At 41.4% G+C, this 6,122-nt stretch overlaps 1 pseudogene; it reads right to left on the minus strand.

Annotated features, from left to right (window-relative positions):
- Positions 1-408: 408 nt before the first annotated feature.
- LOC147525115 (small nucleolar RNA R71) lies at positions 409-502 on the minus strand (annotated as a pseudogene).
- Between the last annotated feature and the right edge of the window lie 5,620 nt (positions 503-6,122).

Raw genomic sequence — 6,122 nt, forward strand, 5'->3', positions numbered from 1 at the left:
TTTCACACAGACAACCTGATATAATGCCTGAAGACGAAGAGACTCCTCTCTTTGACTTCTACAAAGCCTTGAGCGATAGCCCTAAATCTTGCATCGTTCTAGCAGACCCAGTGGGGGATTTCTGAATCCCCCCAAATATTTTTAATTTGTTACCCGTTTTTCATGGGTTAGACCATGAAAAACCTTATCAGCACATGCGTAGGATTGAACAAGTACTAACAACATTCCACCATCCTACGGTTGGTGCGGAACAAATTAAACTCAGGGTATTCCCTTTCACCTTAGCCGATAAGGCGGCGTCTTGGTTAACTGCCCAAACGCCTAATTCTGTGGACTCGTGGGCTAAACTTGTTCAGCTGTTTATGGAACATTTTTACACACCCCTAAAGACGGATGAGATGCTTTCCAAGATTCATTTCTTTTGACAAAATCCTCATGAATCATTTTCAGAGGCTTGGAATCGTTTCACCGATCTCCTTATAGAGTGTCCACATCATAACTTAGCGAAAGACACGTTAGTTTGTGCCTTTTTCAAAGGACTTCTACACCACCATAAAGAAGTCCTAGACATAATGAATGGGGGTAGTTTCTTAAGCAAAGGAGCCTCAGAGGCTTATAAATTTTAGAGGATCAAACTAAAGCTTAAATAACAATTGGGGGGTAGTGACGATATCCACCGGCCCGCTTAGTTCTTCAAATACAGTTAAGGGCCGCGGTATGTTTGAAATTAAACACGATCCCGAGCTTAAAACTCTAATCGAATCACTCACTAAAAGGTAGAGGCCATTTATGTTCAACAAAAGCCTATCCCCGTCATGAATGTAAATTCAAATCCATGTAGTTTTCATTTGGAGCCCTGAGCATCCCGATTTCCACTGTCCTATAGCCTATGAACAGGCTTGTTCCATTAATAGTGAACCTAACACCTTGGAGACAAAATCCCAATTTCGGTTGGAGAAATAACCAACACGTCACACCTCCGTGGTACAATAATCAATATGTTAGGCCAACGCACAGTTTTAACCAAGCTCCACCACGACAAGGACAGGGTCAGGGTAATTTTAATAATTATAACAACCAAGTGCAACCTCGACAAGGTCAAGCACAAGGTCAAGATAGTTATAATAATTATAATGCTAATAGAGGTATCGTTCGGTAAATAATAATTATCAAAATCCAACCATAAATAATTCACGTGAAATAGTTCCAGTCACACCACCCGTGACTACTAGACCCACACAACCGGATCGTCTTGACACCTTCATACAAGTGAGCCAAAAACTTTTCCAAACCATGGCTCAATCTAAACAATAGCTTCTACAATCCGTTAATAATTTAAGCCAACAGTTGGCCCAAGATAAAGCCCAACCCAAAGGTGTGTTTCCAGGTCACACAATACCTAATCCTAAAACAACAAACATAGCCTTGGAGGTAACCGATAATACTAGTAATGAATATGAAAATGTAGGTGAGCTAAAGGCCATCACCACTCTCCGTTCTGGCAGAGTGGTTGATAACAAAGTAACTATGCCTATAGTTACCCCACCAGTAGCCCCTACACCTGCTACTTTACTAGATACCGAAATAGAAACTGAAGAGCCTACCACTATAGAGGTACTAGTTACAGCACAACCTAAGAAACAGAAAGGCAAGGTTAAACATCCAGGTGATACAATTGCTAAATATAGAGAGAAACCATAGTTTCCATAAAAATTAGCCATGTTAACTAGGGATACTAATTATGAGGAGATTAGGGACGTTTTCAAGAATCTAACTATAAACCTTCCCTTCCTCGAAGCTATTAAAAAGCTACCACACCATGCTAAGTTTCTTAAGAAGTTATGTACTACTAGGCGTAAGACCAATATACCAAAAGACGCCTTCTTAATAGAACAATTCCCAACTCTATCTGAACATAATGGAATTGTTAAGTACAAGGACCCTGGTCGTCCTACTGTACAATGCACCTTAGGAGATTCCTATACGACGACCGCGTTATTAGACCTAGGGGCTAGTGTTAACTTACTCCCGTTTTATTTATATAGACAAATAGGTCTAGACGAGATGCAACCCACTAAAATGACGTTGCAATTAGCTGATCGGTCTATTAAGTATCCTAAGGGTGTGGTTGAAAATGTGCTGGTAAAAATTCAAGATTTCTACTATCCGGCTGATTTTGTCATCCTCGATACAGAAGTCGCTAACGACTCTGTCCAGATCATCTTAGGGCATCCTTTCCTGGCAACAGCCAATGCGCTCATTAATTGCCGCGATGGTTCAATGTCCATGTCTTTTGGCCATCTTGCAGTTGAAGTAAATGTTTTTAAAACAAAGACACATTTACCCGATTCGTCTATGGATGGAGAGGTTAGCATGATCGAGAGTTTCGCTCGAGATTATTTCAACAACACGTTCCCTGATAATCATATGCCCAAATTTCTTTCCTTTGGAAGTTCAGACTCCAACAATTTCATCCCTACACTAGTCGATACACATATTATGGATGAGGACGAGATAGATGACTTTCTCAAAGATATAGAGGACTACCATAGTAATGTGAATATGACCAATCTAGATGAGGAATTCGATGAGTTTCTTAGAGCAAGTGATGATTCACCCTATCAAGAACTACTTTGCACAACATCCACCTCGACTTCCCTCCTTCCACCCTTTCAAAGGAATCTCGAGTTTGCACTCGATCCTTTTGTTTCTCCTGTGCTTCATAATTTTTTAAATCCACCTACTAAACAAATACTTCAGAAGGACAAACCATTTGACACCTTCATTTTCAGACTTGAGACAGTCCCTACCTACACCATGAATGAGTTTTGTGCTAAACCCACATCCTCATTGTTTACATGCTTTCCTTCTACAACTTATCCATATCCACCATATCTTCCACAACCGTTCACTTTTCCACACTTATTCACTAGGACACCCTCTCGTGCAAAATGAAAAAGAAGGTGCATGCTAGGTTACGTTATAGGGTTATCCGACTTATTTGTCATTTCACTAGGTTAAGGCGTCATAGGAAATCTTGGTGCTTGATTGTGTTTGGATATGTTTTCTGTGATATTTATTTATGGAATGATCCACAACTATTTCGGTTGTTGATATATGATAAACTGTATGTTCATACATATGTTTAGATAAAGTCTCGCGTATCTGACTATAAATGACTTAATTTTTTTATTTGGTGCATCCCTTTCATTTCCAGATATTGGTGAGTGCACCATTAAGGTAACCGGGCCCTCCCTATGGAGTGTGTGGCTATAAGTACCGGATCCTAAGTCCACGTTTTCCACTCTTGCATGTTTTCTCTGATTTTTTAGTCATTTTTCTCTATGGGGTGAATTATGTCCTTACTCATTATTGTTTTTCCTTATATAAGTAAATAGATATATATATATATATTAAATAATAAATATAGTAATCTAGGAAGTCTCGAATCGAAAAAAAAAAAAAAAAAAAAAAAAAAAAAAAAAATTTTCTAAACCTTGTTGTAAAAAATTTGTTTGGGGGTGGGGTGGTCGTGTTTCCGTCCTAGAATGTTTTATGTCTCATTAGTGTTGTTTAGGCCGTTTAATTGTAATTCGATTCGGATTGACATATTCTATGAGTTTATAGTTCATTCGTTCGCATAACGTATGTCATGCACGCACTTCGAGGCATTTTCCACTATCTTATATGTCATCAACGGTCAGAATAGAGTGTTTTATGGATCATTGGATTGGAAATTCTCTCCTGATCATTTCCATATCTCATTCGTAAAAATCGGACCGGTAACGAAGCGGCAATTTTAGTTTGAAGTTGCGCGAAAAATCGAAAATTTCGAATTGGGCTTGGGCCCAACCCGCGCACACCGGCAGCGCACCCGCGCCCTTACCTTTGCACCAACAGTCGCATTCTTCACTTCCAAGCTGCCATTAACGACCACAAAGCTTCAAAACCTAAAATAATAATAATAATAATAAGAAACCTAAACTAACCCACGCCAACCATTAAAAATCCACTTCAAATCTTCTCTAAACCCAAACCACCACCAAATCCACCAACTTACATCACCAAGAACCACCGAAAATTTCAAAATTGTGAACTGTCGCGCCACCACCACTGTTTGTTTCATTCGGTCGACTCAAATTCCAACACCACATCCCATTTACACCCCCACAAAATTCCTAACACTCCAATGGCTCAACAACGTCGAATCTTGCCGGAGCAAGCATTTACTGGCGACCACTTCGCGCCATTTTACGGTGACGAAATGATCAGTAGAGATTGGAATAGCTTGTGGTACTCGACTGAAGCCTTTTACCACGAAGACTTAGTCCGACGGTTTTACAACACGAAGGAGGTGGGAGGGACTAGAATTTTTGTTATGGTGGTGTAAGAGGAGGAAGGAAGTAACATCTTGGGTTGTTGGCTAAGATTCTAGGCATTCCGCCTAGAATCCATCTCGATGTCACATTACAAGAGTCCCAATATAATGGGGTAGAGCCGTTGATACACGTGACAGTTACCGAAGGGAACTACAATGCGAGATCGCATTGTGTTCGTCAGGCATCCCTCAAAACCAACCAGCTGGCTGCAGCTCAGTGGATTGGTCGGAACGTCCTGGGGAAGGAGAAGGTCAGCGACATCGGTCTGAACTGCCTCCACATTTTATGGATACTCCAGGAGCAGAAGTACGAGTTCTGTATCTTAGAGTTTTTGCTTAGCATGATTAGGGGAGTGGGAAAGTTGATGGCACCTCTCCCTGTTTTAATAACCAAGATCATGCTGAAGTTGAGAGTAGCACCGGCGTCTGATAGGATTTACATCACCCTACACCGAAATCCTCGGATCTATAAGGATTGTGTCCGACGAGTTTGGAGGTTGCCTGAGGATAGAGAAGAGGACGAGGAGGATAGGGAAGAGGATGAGGAGGATGGTGGAAATGAGAATGCCTCGGAGGATGAGGAGGACTTGACTTGTTTTGATGCTGATACCTTGGAGAGGTGTTGGTCAGATGCAGAACACATGGCCGTAATTCATCGTGGCATGCGTTCACTCAACACTATCTGCAAACACCTCCAGACTCGACAGGCAACTATCCACCATAATTTCGAGATCCGTACCCAGAGGGAGGACGAGCGGTGGGAACAGATGAGGGCCGAGCTAGAAGCTCAGCGCCAGTTCCGGGCCGACATGCTTGCACGATTCCCACCTCACGAGGATTCTCCTTCTAAGGACACACCATCGAGGCACGAGTGTCGTCGCCGAAAAGGCTAATGGTGCTGCCCATCGGAGCCTCGGGAGCCATCTCCGAAGTGTGTGCCCTCGCTACCGATACCGAAGTGGTTAGGGATAGTATAGTTTGATGTTTTTTTATTTGTAGTTTCATTATTGTTATTTATTTTAATGTAAGTTTAATTCCGTAATTTGAATTTTGTAGTGAAATGTACTTCGAATGAAAATTTTAATATAATGCGGTTATTTTCATTGTGCATGGTTGTTTCATATTGATCCCACCTTCCCAAATTGTTTGGGGGTGGTGTTATCTATTCCAGCATGATTTTTATATGACCCTCGTTTTAGAATTTATTGCGGAGTCAAGGTGAGAATATAGCCGATTAGGCATATCTTTGAATAAGTATCATGGTAGAATGAAATCTCGATAAAATAGGTAGATTCTATCCTAAATTCAGCCTAAAAGATACTAGGTTTGTTTTAGAATCAAGAATATGAGTTGTTTCTGTTTTCGGGGTTGGAAATTTTAGTATTTCTGGAAACTGCCGTAAAAACTTTTTGGCAACTTCCCGATCAGTTTTAGCAACTTAAAACCTATATAAACTTCATTCATTCTACACTCACAACCCACACTACACCTAACTTCCATCACTCACCTTTCTATCCCACGTTTCCCACGTTTCGCCTCATTTTTCGCTCTTCAAGATTCTCGGGCGCTGCGCGCTCTACACTTTTGTCGAAGTTTGTACAGAGGCGACTTTTCAAGGCTTCAAGGTGAGCGCGAATCGCGCTCAAACACTGGAATTCCAAAATCTTCAGAGCGCACTCGCGCCCACGTAGAGCGCACTCGCGCCCTGACTTCCGTGGACCTGAAAAATTCCAGTTTTCTGCGG

This window comes from Coptis chinensis, chromosome 1 (assembly GCF_015680905.1).
Source record: "Coptis chinensis isolate HL-2020 chromosome 1, ASM1568090v1, whole genome shotgun sequence".
Lineage (NCBI taxonomy): Eukaryota > Viridiplantae > Streptophyta > Magnoliopsida > Ranunculales > Ranunculaceae > Coptis > Coptis chinensis.